At 30.7% G+C, this 24,088-nt stretch overlaps 1 long non-coding RNA gene and 1 pseudogene across 1 annotated transcript; both read left to right on the top strand.

Moving 5' to 3' along the window:
- The first annotated feature begins 5,641 nt into the window (after positions 1-5,641).
- LOC132054685 (uncharacterized) lies at positions 5,642-6,242 on the top strand. Its single transcript, XR_009414346.1, has 2 exons — positions 5,642-5,777; positions 5,962-6,242. It is a non-coding gene; the product is annotated as an uncharacterized LOC132054685 (long non-coding RNA).
- Positions 6,243-17,712: 11,470 nt separating this feature from the next.
- Positions 17,713-24,088, top strand: part of LOC132054025 (protein NRT1/ PTR FAMILY 2.7-like) — a 6,680-nt pseudogene continuing 304 nt past the window's right edge.

Genomic DNA, 24,088 nt, shown 5'->3' with positions numbered 1-24,088 from the left:
CTCCTTCTTGTATCTCAAATGTATTTTATTTCTTGTATCTCCAGAATGTATTTGAGTATATTCGTTAGTTTTGAATGTAAATATAAGTTATATGTATTTGACTGATTGTATCTTTGGACAAATTAGATGTATTTGACTGTATGTGTTGTTTGATTGATCTATATACATATGTATTTGACAGACTGTATTAAGCATTGTGTTTTTGAATACAGTACACCCGAATGCACGCGAAACTGGTAAAACATAGTTGTATTTTGGAACTGTGTATTTATTTAAATACTGTCAAATACACGCGAAATAACTATAACATAGCTACGAAATATAATTAAGAAAAAAGTAGCTACAATTGGTTATAAGCTTAGAAACTATATCTATTTATGTAAGTTGTCCTTACTTTTTTTTTGCGCGGATTATCCTTCATTCGGGGTGGTCTTTAATTTTTACCCTTCGCCTAATACCTCGAGATTCTGGGTTCGAACCCCAGCTCAGTAAAAAAAAAAAAAAATTGCAAGGCAGAGTTTTGTAAAATTCTGCCCATGCAAAACTCTGCCTTGCAAATCCAAACTCTGTACCTTGCGAATTTTTTTAAAATTTTTGACTGAGCAGGGGTTCGAACCCGAAATTAAGAAATTTTTAGCGAAGGGCAAAAGATTAAAGACCACCAATTTAAGGGGCAAAAACTAAAGACCATCCCAGCGAAGGCCAATCCTGCAAATTGCCCGCAACTTTACAAACCTGGGCAACTGATATGGAGCTCTATGACAATTGCTTCAATTGATACTTAATGTTATGTTCCATTAATTAGTTAGCTCTGCATTGCAAGTCTCTATTGATAATAAACTATTTTACGATGAAACAAAGACGAACTGAACGACTAGATTTCTCGTATTAAATATCATTGTATTAAGAAGGTTACAATGAAAATATTATTTACACTTTGGTAATTCAGTGTTAAACTTGTACCTGACATACCATTCGACTCAAGATTTCCCCTGATTGCCCTTCTACCTCATAGACCATACATTGTTGCAACACAAAATAAAAGTCGTATGGTGATTTTTGGGGGATTTCAGCTAAATCATGCTCCTTTAATGGATCTTAAGTTGTTAATTATGCCTATATGTTGGAGTACTCTATATGTTTAGTACTATCAAAATCCAATATTTATTTTTCTACTATTAATAAGTGAAGCTTCGGTGAACGACGAATGGCACTTTAGTAATTAATATGTTTTTCATGGGCATTATGTTAACTGATCCAACTCACTTTAGGTTCCCAATAGTATGCAAACCCATGTGCTGCTCCGGCCAACTCTCTCTTTCACCTTTTGCATGCTCTGGCCAACTCTCTCTTTCACCTTCTGTCTTCCTAGAATGCAAAACGTGAAAGAGAGGGTTTGCCAAAGCATCACATGGGTACATTTGGCTTCACTCTTGTAATTCTGTAAGCAATTTATCTAATTTTGATTATTTTTTTCTCGTTGTTCTTCTTTCTATGTTTCAATTTCTCAGGTGAGCTTGGTGAGTTGATACTTCTTTGGAATTCCTTTATTTTTTGTGATAAATCTTTAATTCATTTCTACTGAGTTTTTGTTTCCAATTTTTGGGCTCTCTTCTTTGTTTTTTCTTCTTAATTTTACATCCTCCATTGATGATCTTTGTTGCATCGCCACAGACTTTGAAGAAGGAACTGGATTCTTCAATTGTTATTCTAGGATTTCCTATGAATTTGATTAATTGACTATTTTTGTGTCAAATTGTGCAAACATCGGTGGGTATTCAATTTTTTAGTCTGTCTTGCACAGCTTACTTTTGTTTTGCATGAGAGTTGGAAAAATGAGTTACTTTGGACTTTCTTAAACAGTAGAAGCAAGATAGTTTATTATGCTTTTGAAGGTTTAACTGGGTCACCTGAAAATAATACCATTTGAGGATGATGTGAATGATTGTAAATATGGCACTGGTTAAATTTAGCAAACCTAAATTAACCAGTTCAATTGAATTGATATTTCCTGGATTTTAGTTTATATGGTCTCTTGAAGATACTAATTGGTAAAACTTATGCTCTCTTGGTAAAATGTTATACTGGCATTTAATATCAGACATAGGTGGACACAAAAGTTCTGAATCTGAGACTACAACATGTACATGAGATAGAATATTCTGTCAAGAATTGTTGATGGAGAGGTATGGATAATTAAACTCTAGCAAGAAATGCCCGACATGAGTGACACACTTTGAATTTAAATTCTTGCACTCTAGCCTTCGACGTTCTGAATCGGAGTACCTAACCAGTCCCAATGTTTAAGTATTCTAGAAGATGTTTATCCATATGAAATATATATGTTCTCATTAACAGGTATTGTAAGGGAACTTTTGGTACATGTGGTAAATGCAATTTTAGCCTTGTTATAAAGTTGCTTACTTTTGCACAGTATTAGTAATTTTGATTCCTACAGATAAAGAGGAAATGGTGCCAATTATCGTCTAAAACAAATGCTTTTTTAAAAAAAAAATTGTTTTGTAGGCTTGGTGGAAGGAATACTAATTAAGACATAGAAATTTCAATATGGTAAGTTAACTTGAAAACTTAGTTATTTCTGTTTGCGTAAGTCTCGTGCATGATATATAATCATATAATGTATAAGAAAGTACTGAGTAGTTGGCTTTGTTGCTTAGGATAGGATTATGAAATGTGGTATCAATATTGTCTAATCAAAATTATATTTTTCGTTGTTTCTTCCACTTATGTTAGGAATTGCTTCTTTTGTATGCCTTATTATGTAAATGTTGATTCCTGATTCGACAAGATTTCGCTGTCCTTTTGCATTTTTTAGTTCATGTCACTCTTCCTATGATAGGTTATCATATTATACTATCATGTTTGGCATTGATCTCCCATGTGGAAAACAGTGTTTTTTGAATGAAAATACTGTTGTTTTCAAGTTTTCCTTGGTAATTACGGCGGAAGAAAGACACGTGCTGGAATTGGCAAGTTTGTTTTTGAAAATAAACATTGTTTCATTCGTTATAACCAGTGGACTTATAACCGACTCAGGATGTTTTGTTACATTATGTAGATAGAATAACGGTTCAGTGAGTATGGATTACATGTTTCCCTGTCCGTGATATGTTAATGTGAAATAATTAGGTTTATCCATCTAGGTCCCTTTTTTCCTTATATTTTATTTTGGACATATGTGATGTAGGTAAATTTTGTAATGCTGCAGCTCTTGGTGGTCCCAGTGGATAGCTTCTTGAGCAATATGCTCAGGCCTTCCCGCCGAATGGAACTAAAGTAAGAATATACATAAATAGGAGTCCAATATTTTCATTCGTTATAAGCTTCTTTTTGTATTGATTTGCTAGATCTATAGGGTTTCCACTGTTCAGTTGAAAGTTAAATACATGTGGTGAAAAGGGGTAGTTCATTAATATGTTAAAAGTTATTAATACTTTAGTAGTCCATGACTCCAGGTATGTAAAATATCTTTGGTTGCTAAACAACTCTATACAGATAAGAAGCCACAGTTTATAGACACAGTGATAGTTTAAAGTGAATCTTTACGAGGTTGAGAATTGAGATTATATATTCGGGGTCATTATCCAAAAATAAATGGACGTATAAGTAATTGTTTTTGGAAGTGGTATCAATTTGTTATTTTAATTTGTTTTGAAAGAAGGTTGGATCTTGGACTAATGATGATTTTAATATTTTACTTCCGATTTCAAATTTACATTCGACATATTAATCCTTTCTGATAGATTTTTCTTTCCTTGTCATTGAGCTGAAAACGCAGCTGTAAAATAGTTATTATAAGAAGAAAGACATGCACTTTTACCATGAAAAGGAAAAACGTGCACGAAGAATGATTAAATCAGGCTAATGTATGGCTGTGAAGCGGGCATATTGTAATTTTTCTAAATTGGCTCCATAGTTTTAGTTCTTATATGACAAGTTTTACTCTTTCTTTCTTTTAAGCATTTGTTTTTCTTTCTAAATCTATGTGCAATTTGTTTAGTTGGCTTACATTGAACTAGCTGGCAAGCAATTCACTATTTCTGGAAGTTTGGAAAGCAGAAATACTGCACTCGAATAATACAAAGTTAGATCAAAAATCAACCATGATCAAAAGTCTATGGATAGCTCTGTAGAGCTTAGTTTTCAAAAGGTAAGCTCTTATAAAAGTTTTCTGTGCTCTTCTAATACAGTGCTTTATTGGTCTTCTGATATTCAAGGAATTCCAGAAATAGCCTATCTACCTCCCAAGGTAGGGGTTCCAGACACTGTCTACACTCTACTGCACCACACTTTGTGGAACTTCACCGGGTATGTTATTGTGTTGTTATTATTGATATTTAAGGAATTCATTTGAAAGCAACGTGAATGCTTTATGAGCTAACTTAAGAGTAGATCATTTCCCAGTAAACTATGGAATAAAAGTATAGCAGTTGTTAAGGCCTTTTTACTAGCTGGTAGGTAGTTTTTGATTTGAAATTTTAAAAATTTGATGTTTTGACAAGACAGACATGAAACAATGTCAATTGAGTTTTCTATTTCTTGATATTAGGAAAGTTCAATAAATGTTGAGAAAAGGTATGCAAATTTTTATACAAGCTTGAACATGTGAGAGGAAGTTTTATAGTGCTTAAAAATCTGTTAGTTATCGCTAATCTAGAATGTTGATAGAGCTAAAGCTGATCTTTGATTAAGAAGACCATATGGACTAGAATGTCAGTTTTGTTTTAAGTAGATTGCTTTAGAATGTTGGATGATACATACCAAGTAGCCTTACCTATAGCATACCTGGTCACATAGATACATAAAGTATCTTAGCCGCTTACGATATAAATGTGAAGTTTTAAACTGATTTATGCTGAAAATGGTAAGGAAAAAAGAGGACATGGTTGTGTTCCTCTTTATTTACTAACAAAGCTATAAAACTTTATCCTTGGGGCTTTCAATTTTTCCTGGATTCAAGATTTATATCCTTACTCCCTTACTTAGAAATAATTACTGAAAACATTAAAATAGTTATAAAGATTCTTAATAATTTGATGTTATAAACATCAAATGCCATTTAGCATCTTAATATGATTATTTGTGAAGTAAATACAAATGTCCCACTTATGAGTTATATTGCTTAAAGCATTTTAAATACAGATGTCCCACTTATGAGTTATATTGCTCAAAGCATTTGAACCTTGTACATGTATAAATTCGTTTTTTGTGGATATCATGGGAATCTTAATGTAACGTAAGATGCCTACCGGATTTGTGCTCCCTTTATTAGCCTAATAGATGTCTACACAATTTTACTATACAATTGCTATTCTTACGTTCCTTAAATTTTTACTTTAATGCTTATATTCAGTAGACATGGTTGATGACAAGATCTTAAATTGTGTAATTATTTCTCCGAATGTGCCTACCCTGTTACCAAGAGAAGTCTTCGGATTTTATTTTTTTTAAAATCTATTTTTTTTTTAGTATTCAACTATTTTTTGACAGGTTCATCAGTGAAAGGCATTTTCATGATCCAAAATTATTAGATGCGTCTACAATTTGATAGCGCATCCAATGTTGCAGTACTTTATATGCATCATGAACTTAAAGCTTAATGCAACGGGTACTACTTGTTTGATGAAACTTTTTCATTCATAAGGGTAACCGGAAGTCCCATTTTGTACAACACCATTCCGGTCTAACATTTGTTGTTGGAGATGAGATATTGATGAACCAACATGTATTGATTGGAAACAAATGAAGAATCACAGGTATACAATGTTTTCATATGTACATTGTTGCAACTATCAATATGTTGTTGATAGTATACTCTTACTTTCTGCCATTGACCTCTCACTAATTGGGGCTTCCGACAGTAAAAATAAATAGTGTCAATACTCTTAATACATTTTAGAGCAAATATAAAGCACCTTTAGACTTTACTTTTCTTGACAGGTAGCTCTTCTTTTGACAAGGCCAGGAGAAGAGTTTCATCCTGGAACAACTCACTTTGTTATCAACTACGGCTGCTGAATTTGTTATCCACTATGGCTGCCAAAATTCTGATTCCACGCGATTGCAGCATATCTCCTGCATAAGTTGGTTCATCTACAATCTCGCTGTTTTTGCCTTTCTAGCAGGCTCAGAAATGTAACCGTATAACTTTGTTCCACAAATGAATGTAATATAGTATGAAGCATATTATGTTAATATTTAGTTTAATCATGTTTCCATTATTTTATCTCATCTGTTCGGAAAATGCCCGTGCCTTGCACGGGCACGGGCCATCTAGTATAGAATATAGAAAAGTGTAAGGTGGACGACCAAGGGTAATATTGGAATTTCACATCTAATATTTATGGCATTTTCATTAGATCTTCTGTGGACCCCATTTTCCACCACTCTCCTCTTCAATGCACTCCTTCCCACCCCTCCTATTTATTGATTTTACTTAAACAATATTTTCCCAAATTATTTATCTTCTTTATAAATAATTGTGGCATAACATTTTTTAAATCCAAATGGAGGTTTACCCTTTTAGTAATTAATTTCACTATTTGTATGAACTAAATCAAACGTTCTATGTGTTTCTTTTGCAAGATATTTTGATTATGTATTAAGAAAAACTAATCCAACTTATGAAATACTCACAATATTAGAACAAAACATCAAAATCCAAATACAATAAAATAACGTATCCAAAGTTGATATAGCTTATGCTCAAAATTTATTAATTAAAATTATTTTTATTCGAGAGAAATAAAATTAGTAACTATAGATTGATTTTAACTATTTAATGCTAATTGTGTTAATCACACATCATTACAACTAACACTACAAGAAAGTATAGAAATGACAATAAAAAATTTAATATTTGGCAACAACTTAGTTTTATTGTTGGCAAATGAACTTTTTTGTAGCCAAAGAATTTAATTTTGTTGCCATAGTATTGATTATCATTGCAAAAAGTACTTTTGGCAACAACAAAAAAAAGTTGTTGCGCGTTGTTGCAATAACAGCCGTTGGGAAAAGTCTATGCAACAATTTTTATTTTTTTTGGTTGCCAAAAGTACTTTTTACAACAATAATCAATCTATGGCAACAAAAAAAAAATTGTTGCCAAATATATTTTTTCTTGTAGTGTAATACTATAATTGATTAAACTTTTTATTTAGACCAAACACAAAGCCGATAATAAATATAAAAATACACATAATATTAGAACAAAACATCAAAACCTAATACAATAAATAAAAGTATTCATAATTGATATAGCTTATGCTCAAAATTTATTAATTAATATTGTTTTTATTAGAGAAAAATAAAATTAGTATCTATAAATTGTTTTTTAATTATTTAATGCTAATTTTGTTAATCACATATGATTATACAGCTAATAACATAATCGATAAATCCTTTTACTTAGACCAAACAATACGCTAATAAAAATACATTGATGTACATTAGTAATCAACTCATTCTTAATTTTATGTTTAACTTATTTGCAAACCAAAAAATTCTTATAATTACTTCACCATGAGTAATTCGTTTATAGTGTATCGATTGACTATATGTACTCGAAAATTCACTTGTACTAATAGAACAATAAAGGAAAAAAAAATGAAAGAATAATATCCGTCAAAAATCATTATAGATTCTGGTGGAGTAATAAGTACTTTTTCATCTAAATTACAGATTTTGAATTCAAGTCTTAGATATAAAAAGACTTTTAGCAGGACGTGTGTTACTCCAAAATATGACATCTTAGAATGAGTCTAAATTAATTCGGCCTCAAAATAAATATCAAACATCGAATGAGAAATTAAAAAAAAATATATAATTATCAAAACCTAATTAGAACCATCCGTCTTGATCTTTAGCATTCCCACGCAAGATTTCCTTATTCCAGTGTTCATCAATGAACTCTTTAATTCTCTTCATAGGTATGCTTTTCAACCTTCCAATTCATGTCTGGATGGTAATGTCGTACTTTTTCAATTCTAAATTTTGGATGAATTGATAATTCCGCTGACCAATTGCAGGTCTCTTCACAATTCTCCATTGCTAATCGCTACTCCTTCCCTGTTTTGAAGTTCCATCTATCTCTTCGGGTGAGTTTTTTAAACTTTTTCCCCGTGCTTTTTTTCTTCTTCGTCTTTCGGTTGATATATACACACACACACACACACACACACACACACACATATATATATATATATATATATATATATAATTTACTGAGTTGCTTCTCCATATTCCACACTCTTTCAAAGTATAAGTTTTTTCTATTGATGTTCGTTGATGTTGTGAAAATGGTATGTTGTCGGGGTTCTTCGCTTCCATATTTGTACAACTAAATCTATGCATGTGTTCGTTTTGGTTGGATTTGGGATACAAAGTGTAAGTCACACTGGGTTGAGGCAAAAGTCTGCCTTAAGGCAACTTTTTTTTTCTTTTGCCCGAATAGGCCTACTTTACTACAAAACTCTGCCTTGCGAATTATTTTTTTTAATTTTTGATTAAGCGGGAGTTTGAATCCGGAACCCATGAATTTTTAGGCGAATGGCAAAAATTAAAGACCACCCCGAATAAGGGCAATCGTGCAAATTGCCCAAAGAGGAGGGGATTACAAGGTGGGAAAAAGAACAAACTAATTAAGAGTTAAACTTTAAATAAGAAAGATTTAAAAGCTTTTATATGATCACCTTAAATTACATGCATGGTGTGTGTTGGAAAGCACGGGCTCTACCTTATCTACTTTAATGATAGACAAGTGATGATTGAAGGACGTATTACTGAAGGCATGGTCACCACCAAATTTCCATCTTTGCCATATAATATCAAATTAGCTATCCTAACTAATTAATTCTTAGCTTCACCATATAACTTCACTTAGATGCCTCTTTTAACTTTATAACATTTCGCATATCAATAGATTTTTAGATACGTCTATCTATTAGAAATGGAAAAATTAATCTTATATACGTTTTTTTTTTTTTTTTTTTTTTTACACATGGATTTAGTTTTCTATTCACTAACAAAGTAATTAATTTTAACGCTATCACTTTAACTTAACTGATTGAAGTTGGTACTTCTGTTTACGTATTACCGTATGAAACTTGTTATGAAAAGTTATCTGTAAGTCACTGTACTAATTACGTGGTGGTACAAACATTTGATTCAATTAGCACAAAGAATGAAAAGAGTACCCCTAATCCCAGTTTTGATGCATATCTCCTGTTAGTCCTGTATAAATGAAATGCAGTTCACGTGTAATTTAGCTATCAAAACTAAACTTTTATTTGTCCTCACGCAAACATAAGATTCTCTCTACACTACATTTCTACTATCTAATGCTCTGTTGATCCACCACAAGCTCCAGTAATCAGCACCATGCAATTAGATGACCCAAGGGACCAGGTTTTCCTTTGTTATTGATCATTTTTCTTGTAGTGTCTCCTGCAGACTCCACCCAACGAACTTTTTTTCCTGCAGACTCCACCCAACGAACTTTTTTTCAAACACAACATCATGGACAATATGCAGTTTACTGCTTGCCAACCTCATACCAATCAACACACGACAATTTTAGTCCAGATGTGACGAACTTACAAATCATCAAGACGCTGTATCAACTTCATTCCCCTAAAATCTTATCCAAGAAAACTACTCCGTCATTAAAAAAAAATCATTTAATATAATCAGTTAAATGAGTTATTTTACTAAGAGACCCTTTAAAACATGTATAAAATATAAAGACACTTTGAAGGACTTCTAGAAATTTGTTAGACTAGGGTTGTAATTTTGAGAAAACCACATTAATACCTTCTTGATTTCTTAGAAAAATACTTATTTTGAAACAAATTTAAAATACTAGAGAAAATCAATTAAAAGAGAATAGAGAGAGTAATTAATACGTAAAAGGAAAAAAAAAAATCACGTGTGAAACAGTTGGGACAATGCCAAGCAAAGATCCTTTACATAGGAGTAAATGGACCACGATGCTTAGAAGCTCATTAATTGGAACTTGTAGTAGTGCAAGAATTGTGATCTGTCATTTATCGCATATCTCATTATGCATGGCGATTTAGTATGCATATCGAGTTAGGTGTTTCAGAATATTGATTTTGAAAGTCAAGTGCTAATTATCATTATTTCGTATATGCAAATTAAGTTATTTCATCATAATGCCGATTCTGAACATATATTAAAAGTCAAGAATATATCATGTTACACAAAAGTTATCAGACGTATCAAATAAAATGAACTGTTCCTTAAATAAAATATTTTGGATCATTGAGTTTTCTTCGAAGGTTTCTGCAAGACATGTTGTAAAACTTTAACCCTAAATTTTGATTAAAAGATTCCAGTTTTTTAGAAAAAAATTCTCATGTAAATGCCCTTTAACTGTTTTACAGTAATGATAATAATATAATATTAATAGTTGAGATAATTATAAAAAGAATGATTTCGACTTAAAAGTAATGAAACCATCTTTGTTTTTCTGTCGGTGAAAAATGCTTTTCAAGATAAATCACGTGCATGAAAGTGATATTATTTAGATGGTGATGGACAAGAAGAAAGTTTCCTTGTCATCATGATCTTATGCTCTTTTCAAATCAGCCAAACGAATCCACTCATAATTCAAAAAAGGTTCCATTTGTGCTTAATATCAATTGCTTTATTTATTGATTTCATCCAAAATAAATCACAGTGAAACCAGAGAATAAAAATAAGAAAACAAAATTTATCGTCTTAAACATTGACAATCTTAATAACATTAATTAAAATAAAATATCAAATTCAATTCTGGTAATGGAAAATTTAGATTGCACCAAACAAAATATTGTTGGGCTAGCTTGAGATCCCACTAATCGTTTGGGAATAATTTACTTGTATTCGATATTTTACACCAAGTAAATGTAGGTAAATATATTCCTCGCATACATCTTTTATTTGTGAAACTTATAATTAAATCATTTAATTTTATATAAATACTGAAATATTTTTGCTGATCATCCCTGTAGCTACTTCCTTGGCCCCTGTATTGCACTACAAAAGGAAAAGCATTTTGGTTTTTGTGGTTTCCACTAAATCATGTTCCAAAAGTGGATATTAAATTTTTATTTATGCCTATGTATGCATTATGTATTAATATTTTAACAACTAAGCCAATGTGATACCACGTAAGTACTAGATTTTGATCTTAGATTCTAGACAATGGCCAGTGGCCGTGTCAACTTCCGCAGCGTAGCACAAAAAGCTAAAAATTTAACATTAAATTAAGAAGGTTTGATTGGTGAGGAGGCAAATAAACACCTATTATTTGGAAAAAAAAAAAAAAAAAAAAAAAAAAAAAAAAAACTTATTTATGCAATATATATGTATATACATCACTTATTATTTAGTTAAACTAATTTGATATACCGCATGCATTTTATCCATTATAGAAATAGAAAATTTACCAAATGTGTTTTTTTAATCTTAAACTACCCCATTAAATTTCAATCCAGTGAAAAGGTGACAAGAAAAGAGTGGTTGACTTGTCCTTATGCCATTCGGTGGCAAATTACTAGCTATACTCTTAGGGGTCGTTTGGTTGCTGGTCGAAATAGTCCGGGATTATAATCCCGGACTAATTTATCCCATTATTTTATACCATCTAAAAGATGGTATAAAATAATCTTTATACTTTGGTACAAGGTATAAATTTATTCCCTCTTATTTTATACCTTATACTCCCGTGATAAAAATTATTAAGATTTGGAATGCGATAACCCACAATAAAAAAAAAATATTACCTTACTTTATGTTACTTTGCTTTACTTTACTACTCCCCCGGATTAAAAAAAAAAAAAATCCACTTAGCCTTTTTTTTTTGGATAAAAAAAAAGATTCACTTAGCAAATCAAGAAAGAATTAACCTTGTTTTTTCATATTCGCCTCTACTAAGTGTTATATGATCAAATCTCAATGCCTATTTAGTTAGGGGTAGTTTAGTCAAATTACCTATTTTTATCTAGAAGTTAGTATTTTTTTAAGGGGTGTGTAAATAGCTAAGTGGATTATTTTTTTTTTTTTTTCATCCGGAGGAAGTACTAAATATAAGTGCCAATGTGAGGCTTTTGTTGTGCTCAAATTAGTCCTTGTACAATAAGGATCCTCCACGGGGTTGCTTTAACCTACATATTTTGCTTTTCCTCTCTTTCATTTTCTTATAGCCAGCCCACTTAGACCTATGTAATTGAACCATATTAAGTACTCACACTGTATATCTTACCTTTTTAGTGAATCCGCGACTTTTGTAGGACAAAAAAAAAAAGTTGAACCAAACTAACACAAAAAAAAAAAAAAAAAACATAAGTAGGTTTCACGCACTAATTTAGTGCGTGAAAGGACCAATTAAATATCCGGTTTGGCATTTCATTTTTCACGCACTAATTTAGTGCGTGAAAGGACCAAACTAAAATATGTATTTGGCATTTCACGCATAAAATTTGTGCGTGAATGAGTGTATATTAATTTGCACGGACTCATATAAAAAGGAATCTAGTCTTTGTGGTAGGTATTAATGAATTTAATAGTAGTAATTCTCTCTTGGGAAAGTGATGGAAAAAACAAAGTGTTGCTAGTTATAGCATATCAAGTGAATGTATTAAATTTTACTTGGGAATCTTGGTTAGGGTAATACGAGGAACAATTGTAGTAGGGCCTTTTTTCACTTTCCCCTACTGCAGTAGAGAATTACTACTATTAAATTCATTAATACCTACCACAGCACTAGATTCCTTTTTATATGAGTCCAGGCAAATTAATATACAGCTCATTCACGCACAAATTTCGTGCGTGAAAGGTAATTTTGCGACCTTTCATAAATTAGTGCGTGAAACCTCACATGTTTTTTTTTTTTTTTTTGTGTTAGTTTGGTTCAACTTTTTTTTTTATCCTACAAAAGTCGCGGATTCCTTTTTAGTGGACATGTCTCTTTATAAATACTTCCTCCGTTCGTTTTTACCTCATAGGCTCAAACTAAAAGTATTTTTTTCTATTTGCCTATTTTAGCAAAATCACGAAAGATTTATTAATTTTTCTTATAACCTTTATATTTAAGTAATTACATAGAGTATTAGCAGTCAAACTTAAATTTTCAAAGCATAATTAATATGTTTTACTCCTAAAAGAAAAAAAAATTATGCAAATTTGGAATAATAGTTTCATTTCAATCAGAGCATATATTAGATCTTACTAATTAGTAACTCATATTATTTTCTTTAGGTGTGTTCGGTATAAAGGAAAATATTATTTTGAAAATGATTTTCAGTAAAATAAGTGTGTTCTTAATTAATTTCTTGTGTTTAGTAAGTAAGCAAAAAATATTATTCTAATTTTTTTTTTGTTATAACCTGGACAAGTACTATAGGAGGTGGGGATGTGGTGGGTGGTAGGGATGGTGGCTACGGGGGATGGGGTACTGAAGATGAGGTATATTAGAGGGCGAGGAAGACACAGGGAATATCCTTTGTGGAACTTGATTTTCCTGCTTCCACTAAGGCAGTCATTTTCCTCATTTTTAAGGATCTTATTTTTATAGAGAAAATGTTTTTCAAATTTTTTTACCAACCCAACATGAAAAAATTAAAAAACGTTTTCTGAAAAATATTTTTCTCCAAATCAAACACACCCATTATTTGTTTTAAACCTCCAAAGTTTTGATTCTTTAGTGAATATCGAATATTGTGTCCCCTTGTATTTGTTAGTTCTCCTTCAAAACTTCCTTCCTCGTAAATAATTTGTTCTTTAAAAGTTATTCAATAATGACTAAGATTTTTAATAGTTATGAAGATTCCAACAAAACATGATTAACGTCCCCCTAAATTAAATAAATTATACAATAGAAAAATATGATATAAGTTACGTTTTTGTAATTAAATTTACTCTTTATATCATAAGCTTGGACCCCGGCTTAGTATAGGCCACATGCAAATTTTAACTATAAAGAAGCATGGGTTGAGACCCATGCTTCTTCGTCCGTTGTCCAATTTAAAAAAAAAAAAAAGTGTGGGCCTCATACTAAACACCAACCAATATTTAAAAAAAAAAAAAAAAAAAAAGTGGAACCCACCATCTCCAAACTCACCAAAAAAAAAAAAGTAGACCCCATATTAACAAAATCAAGCAATATCAAAAAAAAAAAAAAAAAAAAGTGAATCCCATATTAAAAAAACAAACAATGTGAAAAAAAAAGTGCATCCCATATTAAAAAATCAAACAATATTCATGTAATTTCCAAAGTATCTCATTAAATCAATAGTGATGGATTCATTCTTGGCATGCATATCAACCCATTAGTGGGAGCAAATAAAATTATTGTATACCAACATACTTAAAATACTTATATTTTAAAATAAGATAGAATTTAATTACTTTTTTATTTTTTTCCTTACTCTAATAAATGTGAAAAGAGATTAATGTCATAAAAAAAAATAATATAAATGGAATCAAATAATTAATAAGGTAAATTAGTGAAATTATAATTCTAATTAACGTTTCCTTAAAAAACCTTACAAAAGACAACATGACAAGTAAAATGAGTTAAACCAAAAATATTTACCAAAAATTAAAAAATAGTAGTTCTTCATTTAAATAGAAAATCAAATTTCTACTTTGTTTCATTTTAAACATGTAAAATTAATATAATAATTTGAATTAGAATTATCCAAACCAAAATTTGATAAAAAATAATAGGTATTGTTTAGGTCGAATCTACATACATTAACAATAGAATTTTACACTATATATAAGCATGGGTTGGGGGATGGATCGTCGTCCGTCCCCAACTCATGTTTAAAAAAAAAAAAAAAAAAAAAAAAAAAAAAAGGGGAGAGAGTGGACCCCATGTTAAAAAAATTAAAAAACATATTTAAAAAAATCCTCCAAACTCATGTAAAAAAAATGGGTCTCATATTAAAAAAAATTAAGAAATATCAAAAAAAAAAAAAAAAAAAGTGGACCCCGTATTAAAAAAACAATATAAAAAACGTTGCACCCCATATTAAAAAATCAAATAATATTCATGTAATTAAAAGTATTCGTTAAGTCAATAATGGTGGATTCATTGTCACATGCGTATCAACTCATTAGCTGGAGCAAATGAAATTATTATATAGCAAAAACGTGGACCCCATATTATTGTTTTTCTTCAAAAGATTAAGTAGTCAAACCATACAATTTCCTTTCTTTTCTTATATTATTTTGATCTAATCTAGATATCTAAGCATTGTATTTGTTATTCCGCCATGTCATTTATTTGTTATGTTTACTAAAATAAATATAGTTAAAATATTTATATTTTAAGTTTTATTCTTACTCTAATAAATGTGAAAAAAGATTAATGTCATAAAAGAAAAAATAATATTAAATGGAGATCAAATAATAAATAAGGTAAATTAGTTAAATTATAATTCTAATTGACGTTTCCTAAAAAAAAAAAAATGCAAAAGACAACATGACAAGTAGCATGACCTAAACCAAGAATATTTACCAAAAATTAAAAAATAGTAGTTCTTCGTTTAAATAGAAAATCAAATTTCTACTTTGTTTCGTTTTAAACATGTAAAATTAATTTAATAATTTGAATTAGAATTATCCAAATCAAAATTTGATAAAAAATAATAAGTATTGTTTAGGTCCAATCTACATACATTAACAATAGAATATTTTACACCTTTAAATTAATCGAATTAAAATTTAAAGTATCAATGATCTTAAATATTGCTATTATTTTGTCTGAAAGAGAGGAAAATAGTTTCGTTTTAAACAAGTCTTCTCTTTTAAAAAGTATTAATAAATTTTTGCAAACTTTGTATTCGTTGCAAACACTAATATAATAAAGTTTTGGATACGAAGACAAATTACAATATATATTAATAGTGTTTTGAACATAGTATATATATATATATATATATATATATATATATATATATATATATATATATATATATATATATATATATGTGTGTGTGTGTGTGTGTGTGTGTGTGTTTATTAGCAATATAAAATATATATATTATCACTACTACAATACATAGATCATGTCAAAGTGTGTTTATATCGTAAATATAAAAAATAAAAATAAAAATATATGGACCTATCAATAAAAAAAATAGACCTCATATTAAAAAATCAAGCAAAAAAAAAATAACAACTACATACACATATTGGCTATACACTAGTATATATATAAGCGAGAACAAAAATTTTTGTCGTCCTCACAAAGATACCACCAAAATTTTGGCTATGCTTCGGGTGTTGTACATTACTTTGACTATGTCATGGAATTGACTGTTTGACAAACCAACCAGGCCTTTTTTGTACTGACTTGAGTTGATGGGAAACAATGATCTTTCAATTTGATATGCACCGTACGTCCCTTTTAGTTTGGTATCTGGAGTTCTTTTTTTTTGCCCACACATTTATGGTTTAAAAAATAAAAATAAAAATAAAAATAATTAAAAAAAAAGTGGACCTCATATTAAAAAAAAAATTCGGTTGAGTCGGATTTTCTTTGTATAAAAAAAATAGAACCCACAAAAATTTGCAAAAAAATCGAATACCTTTGAATATAAATTTCAAATTTGTATACACTTAAATAAGTATACGAAAATAAAATTAACGAATACACTCGAAATTGAATACAAGAAATAAAATTCCGGTCGAAGTTAGGAGCGGATTTGGTTGTTCGCCGGATACGACCGCCTCCACGAGTCATCACACGGATTGTATTCAAAAATAGTAGTATATATATATAAAGCGAGGGAGAAGAGGGAGAGATGGTTTGTCAACAACCACCACCCCACGTCCAACAACAACAACAAAGATACCTCCCTCAAAATCTCTCTCTATACTTTTTTTCTCTCTGCTCTTCTTTCTTCTAAGTAAAGCTCCAGTTGTACCATAAAAATTCCAAAATCACAACAACAACGACTATGTCATGGAATTGACTGTTTGACAAACCAACCAGGCCTTTTTTGGACTACTGACTTGAGTTGTTGGGAAAGGGCAATGATCGGAGCTCGTTCGCCGGGCCTAGAGCGGAATTTAATAGGGAGAAGGAGGGAGGAGGAGAGAGAAAAATGTGGATACGTTGCTTTTTTATTTTAACTTATTTTGTATGTTTGATATCTGGATGTGTAAATAAATTAAAGTTATTTTTTTTAGATAAAACATTTATGGTTTAAAATGAATTATTTAGGATTATAAAACTCATTTTGAATATACTGCAAAGTGCTTGGGCCCGGGCTCACGGGCATGTATTTGCTAGTATATTTTATACTCCTTCCGTTTATTTTTACTTGTCACGTGTTGCTTCTTGAGAGTTAAATTATATGAATATTGATCAGCATTTTAAAATGTACTTTTTCATCGACATTAGAAGATGGCAACTTATAATATTTTTCGTATAATTTTTAAATATTTTAATTTTAATTTTATAATATTAAATTAATTTAATTCAATTTAGCTTTAAAGATTGATTAAATTAACTTAGAAAAAGGGATACATGAACATAAGGGAATATATGCGCATACTACTTTACTTAATATTTTACGGAAAGACGTGAGGGTCCATGGAAGCATAATGAGAATGATAAGTGTATCCTGAAAGTCAACAAAATTGTAGTTTTCATGGAGACTTACTGTATTTCTTGGCCTGGTTGTTCGATGCTGGTTTACAAAATATTGAGTAGTATTATATATATTAGTGCTCTCAAACAATTGAACTATCATTTTGTAAATGCTCAATTAGCATAAGAAATTCCATTGGTGATACACAACAGTAACTTCATATATAAGTTCACTTGTTCAGCCATGGAAGCTCCAACGGAGGCACAGTTATCAAGAAGTACTGGAGGCTGGATCACCTTCCCCTTCATCATAGGTCTGCCCTCTCTCTCTCTCTCTCTCTCACACACACACACTTAGGAACAGATAACTGTAACACGTGCGGATGTCTCCATTGATTACCTTGCACATGTTACCACCACTAAACCTCAATTTAACTTTGGCAGAATGGCTAAAGTCCCTCCTAAACTTGACTCAGAACCCCTTTGAACTATACTTAGTTCTACTTACCCTTCTGTATTTGACTTTTCTATAATCGTTACCTCTCAAACATAATAACCCGTCCTAATTACCCCCTCCCTCATGCTTGGCTTTTTTATAATCTTTACTTACTCAAAAGAAAAATGGTAAGAAAGGAAAAAATTGGTAGTTGTATTTTAATGGAGGAATAGAGAAGATATATGGAAGAAGATAAGGAAATAGCCGTTGGAATCACTAAATATAAAATAAAATGGTATTTTAGAGTTTTTACACATCAGATTAATATAATCATGTGGTTGTTATTTTACAGTACTCTCGCGCACCAAATGTCATTTGGAATCACTTTGATTATAAAAAAAGCCGAATACAGGGGGTAATTAGGGCTATTTATTGTTTGAGGGGTAATGATCATAAAAAACCCAAGTACGAGGGTAATTAGGACTAGATATGAGAAATTTTATTTTGTGAGTCACATAACCAACACTATTTATGTGAGGCTAATTTTTCAGTTGACAAGTGGAAACTTGCTTATTTTAAGCAAAAAAACAAAAAAGGCAATGTGTTTAAAGTCCACATTTTTTCTTAATTAAATTTCTTGGTTAGAAACAAAAAGAAAAGAAATAAAGTTTAAAAATATCTCCCAGAATGGCTATTAGAGAATGGTAACTATGAGCCCATTTGGATTGGCTTATAAGTTCTTTTTTATAAAATTTGTTTTCGGTTTTTTGAGTGTTTTGTTTGGCGAGGGCTTAAAATCATTTGTCTTAAAATAAGGCTCGAAAATAATTGGCTATTATCTAAAGACATAAGTGGAAGTTGGAAATAAGTTGGGTTACCCTAACTTATTTTTTTAGCTTATAAGCTGTTTTCAACTTATAAGCTGCTTTTTTTAAGCCCATCCAAACAGGCTCTACATTATTGATCTTTTTATATTATTTGCTATGTAACATCAATATCTATTATACAATGGAGAAAAAACTTTTCAAAATAATCATTGTTAATTTCTCGGAATTTGGTCTTAGATATTATTGATCTTCTATCTTCTTTTTTTTAATATTTTTTTTTTTTTTTTTTATAACTAACCACCTAGGTGGTATTGTATGTGTGAATTTCTATTGTTAAATTAAACTCTAGTTGCTTCTTTTTTTATATATAAATGTTAAATGAATATATGATTTTTAATTAAATAAAGTTATAGATAAGGACATTTGCAATTTTGCATGATAGATTTTATTGTCTACGATGATTGTTAATAATTGGCAGTTGAATATTTGATCAAATAATTAAAATTTTAGAGAAATAATCTATTTTAAAATTTCAATAAAAAAATAGTGAAAGCAATGGTTCTAAAATATTGCAATTAAAATTCTGCCCAATGAACATTTTTTTTACCATTATCGAATTTGCAGATTTTTTAGATACATTTTCAGTTTTGTTTCTAGCTAAGACTTTTAATTAGGGAAGGAAAATATTAAATACAACAATGCCTTTTTTGTTTTATGCTTAAAATAAGCAAGTGTCCACTTGTCAACTAAAGAGATATCCTCACATAAGTAGTGTTGGTTATGTGACTCACAAAATATGCACTTATAGCCTGTTTGGCTCGACATGACAAAATTTGAGCAAACGTGGCAAGTTTAGGGGTCTTTAAGTATTCTGAACTTTTTAAGACTTATAAGCGTTTGGCTAAACATTTTTTTAAAAAATCTTATTTTTTTGAATAAGTCTTATTTAAAAAAAAAGTGAGGTGTTTGGTAAGCTTTTGGGAGAAAATAAGTCTTACAAAATAGTAGAAGAAATAGTTTTTAAGCTAAAAAGCTTTTTGCTCAAAAGCACTTTTTTTAAAAGTACTTTTGAGAAAAATATAATTAGAAGCACTTTTTAAAAGTTTAGTCAAACACTAATTACTGATCAAAAGTCTTTTTTAAATAATTGGCCAAACCTTGTGGCTTCTTTTAGCGAAAAGTGTTTTTTTGAAAAATCTTTTAAAATAAATGTTGATTTTAGAAGAAAACAAAAATTTATTAGTTATTCTAACGATGCACTTCCGTATAAAATGTTTGGATTTTTGTAGTATCTTCCTAGATAACGCAAAAAAAATATGTGTCTAATTTCTCACATACTCAATTATTCTATGATGATATTAAAACAGCGACCACAGTAGGCGTGACCCTAGCATTTGGAGGCTGGACAAGCAACCTAATTGTGTATCTGATAAAGGAATTTAATGTGGAGAGCATCGATGCTGCCCAGATATCAAACTTGGTGAATGGTGCTGGAAGCTTGGTTCCTGTCCTCGCTGCAATTATTGCCGACTCATATCTTGGTTGCTACTCTATCATCTGGATTTCATCCCTCATCTCTTTATTGGTACCACTACATTTTCTTTCTAGCAACGATTTTCTTTTTTGTTTGTTTGGCCTAGTTACATTATGGGTTCGTGAAAGAAATAACTACTCCCTCTTTTGATGGATAAGATCTCTCCATCTTTAATCAGAAGTCTTAAATTCAAGTCATGAGAAAGGAAAACGTTACGGTAGGAAGCGCACTGGATTCATACACGGCGACCCCGGATTATATATATATATATATATTGGACATCGGTGGAAAACCAAAAAAAAAAAAAAAAAAAAAAAAAAAAAAAAACTAATTAATTAATTCAAGGTTTACTGTATGCATATGCTATAATCATAAGTCAGACTTGTGTACTTGGATTCTCCACTTAATTAACAATAGTAATCTCGCGCGTCATAAGAAATACAAATATGGAAAAATATTACTCCCTCCGTCCCAATTTATATGAAGGTTTATCAGTTTGGGTAGTCAAACAGTTTTTTCTTTGACCCAATTATAAAAATAGATTCTTCGAGTATTTTAAAATAAAAAATAAAATTTACATATTTGAAAATTATATAAAAAGTGTCTGCATAATTAATAATTCATAATATATGAAAAGAGTTGAAGAAAATTGTAGTAAAAACAAAAGTTGTTTGACTCCCCAAATTGGTCAACCTTCATATAAATTGAGACGGATGGAGTATAACGGTTGGAGGAACAACTAGCCTTATTGATAAATCAATTGCTCTCTCCTTGTTATCGCTACTGGCTAATTTATTGATGGAAAAATTAATGGAGGTAGTCAATCCAATATGTCCACCAAGTTATTGAACGAATAGCCGGCTTCACAAAAATATTAGGCCAAACAATAAGCAAAAATCTAAAAGTTAGCATCTTATTCAACTTTCTTGCTTGAGAAGAGTTTTATATATCCAAAATGACTAAGCCAAACGAGTCTTAAAAATATTCTAGATACGTAATTATTTTTGTATTTAATTTAATATTCTACACAATATTCCTAAAGCTTCTTTTGTGGGTTTTACTGGTAGGGCACAATCCTTTTAGCTTTAACAGCTACAATTGTTCTTTGAGGCCTAAACCCTGTGAAGTTGGCTCAACCTCATGCAGCCCTACCCCAAGAGTTCAATATGTTGTACTCTATGCAGCCATATTTATTGCAACATTGGGAAATGGTGGTCTCCGATCAATAATTTCAACGATGGGAGCCAACCAATTTAATAAGCCAAAAGATCAAGGAATTTTCTTCAACTGGTTCTTCTTTTTCGTTTATGGTTCTAATGTAGTAGCCACCACAGTTATTGTCTACGTTGAAGATAATGTGAGCTGGAAAGTTGGATTTTTCATTTGTGTAGCAACTAATGTTCTTGGTTTAGTCATGTTCCTAGTGGGAAGCAGATTTTACACAAATTCTAAGCCAGAAGGGAGTCCATTTACCAGTTTGGCACGTGTTGTGTTTGCTAGTATTAGGAAAAGAAAAATGCCGCTCCCATCGACTGGTGAAGATTTCTACCACGGACATACCATAGCACCCAAAGCAATATCTTTTGCCCCTTCAAAAACCTTCAGGTAATTAATATTGTATTCCCTCACCTCAAATTATTTTTGCCTTTTTTGTTTTACACGCTCCTTACGAAATATTAATTAGGAGGGATATTTTACTAACTTTACCCTTATTTATGTTTAGGTTATAATCTCTTTTTATTAAATATTACTCTATTTATGTGTCATCTCCATTAATGTCAAAATTCTATTAAGGGTAAAATGGGGAAAAATAATTAATTGCGCCTTGAACTTCTAAAACGACAAATAATTTGAGACAACTATTTTTAGTAACCATGAAAAATAATTTGAGACGGGGATTTAAGAAATAACGAAAGACTTTTGAAACTTGTGGTCTAAAATAAATCATAGATATTTGTGTGGTTATAAATCATTACATTAAGGGTAAAATGATTATTTTTGAAGTTAAATTGTTACCAAATATAGAAATGTGTAATTCCTTTTTAGACTGACTCAAAAGAAAAGAGTGTCACATAAATTGAGACGGAAGGAGTATATAATAGTGTTAATCATAAGAATATTTGTCTGAAATTCTCTTTATCTCTCGTTAAAAGTTTTACTTATTTAATGTAATACTCCACTATGTTTTGTTAAAGAAAATTACTACGTAGTAAATGGCTTTTTATTTTTTAAAAGATCAAATATTTTGAACAAATTTAAATTTCAAAATAACGTATACTAAAATTTGGAACAGGAAAAATTACTCTCTCTCTCTTGGTGTTTACTACTCATGACTTTATCCTGGAGCTTGGGCATCCCTTGTCGCTTAATTATGATTTTTTATTTTTGCATCATTGTTTGTTTTATACTGTCTTAGTGCTTAATTATTTTCTATTAGATCTTGACATTTAGCTTTGTCTGTGATTTATTATATCCCAAATAAAGCACGATAAAGGAATGGCCATGCGTCTTAACAGTCAAACCCACTCCACGAGACATAAACTAGTTGAATGATCGGGCCATGATTGACAAACTTTTTCAAGGCTCAGCGTTATCACATGAAAATTAAAACTATCGGAGATAAATAGTACTTTTTTGGGAGAAAGACAATTTCCATTTTTTAATTATAAAAAGAAAGGGCGTATCGTAGATTGCATGCCCACTCAGGTGTGCTTTTTTCCCCACTCGAGTTCAAATTATAGGTATTAAATAGTTGGTGGATAGTGATGACTGATGAGACTGATCAGATTTGGGACTATTGAATAGTGTCAAAGACCTCTTTTAAAACATTGATCATTAGAGGATGGACACGTTTGTGTAGTTATTTTATGATTACACAAATGTAATATAGGTACATTGGTAAATTAAAAATAAATTTTCGTTTTCTTGTGGCATGCGTAAAGAAAAACCATTTATTTTTCACGGTTTTTTACCCCGTACTTCATTTATTTATTATGCTTAATATGGGTGCGTTGGTAAATCATCTGTTTATTATTTACTGGCTTAAACGGTGTGAAAAGTTAGAAATGAGCAAGTAAAAGTGAACGGAAGGAGTACAAGATATCTCCTGATTCAGTTTGACCTACATACATAGCCCAAATCACCAACTAATGATGCAATGCCAGGAATATGTGGCAGTCTCTTTTATATGAGTATTGAATTTCCTTGTGATGCAGGTTCTTTGACCGTGCAGCAATTAAAAGTGAAGGTGACATTAAACCAAATGGTTCTACAACTACTAAGGCATGGAGACTTTGTTCAGTACAAGAAGTAGAAGATTTCAAAGCCTTAATTAAAATCTTGCCATTATGGTCAAGTAGCTTTTTTCTTGGCACAACAATTGGTGTACAAGCAAGTATGTCAGTCCTTCAAGCCTTAGCAATGGACCGTCACTTAGGACCCAATTTCCAAATCCCAGCTGGTTCCATACTTGTCTTTGTTATGGTCTCTACTGCTCTATTCCTCGCCCTGTTCGACAAATTTATCTTTCCCACGTGGAAGAAATTGACTGGCAACTCACTTACTCCTCTCCAGCGAATTGGAGTCGGGCACGTGCTCAATTTCCGAGTCCGGAGCCTAAATGGCATAAATTTGCCACAAAAAAACCAAAATGGTATGCCTTTTTT

This window comes from Lycium ferocissimum, chromosome 4 (genome assembly GCF_029784015.1).
Source record: "Lycium ferocissimum isolate CSIRO_LF1 chromosome 4, AGI_CSIRO_Lferr_CH_V1, whole genome shotgun sequence".
In the NCBI taxonomy this organism is placed as follows: domain Eukaryota; kingdom Viridiplantae; phylum Streptophyta; class Magnoliopsida; order Solanales; family Solanaceae; genus Lycium; species Lycium ferocissimum.
This window is presented reverse-complemented; position numbering and strand designations above follow the sequence as displayed.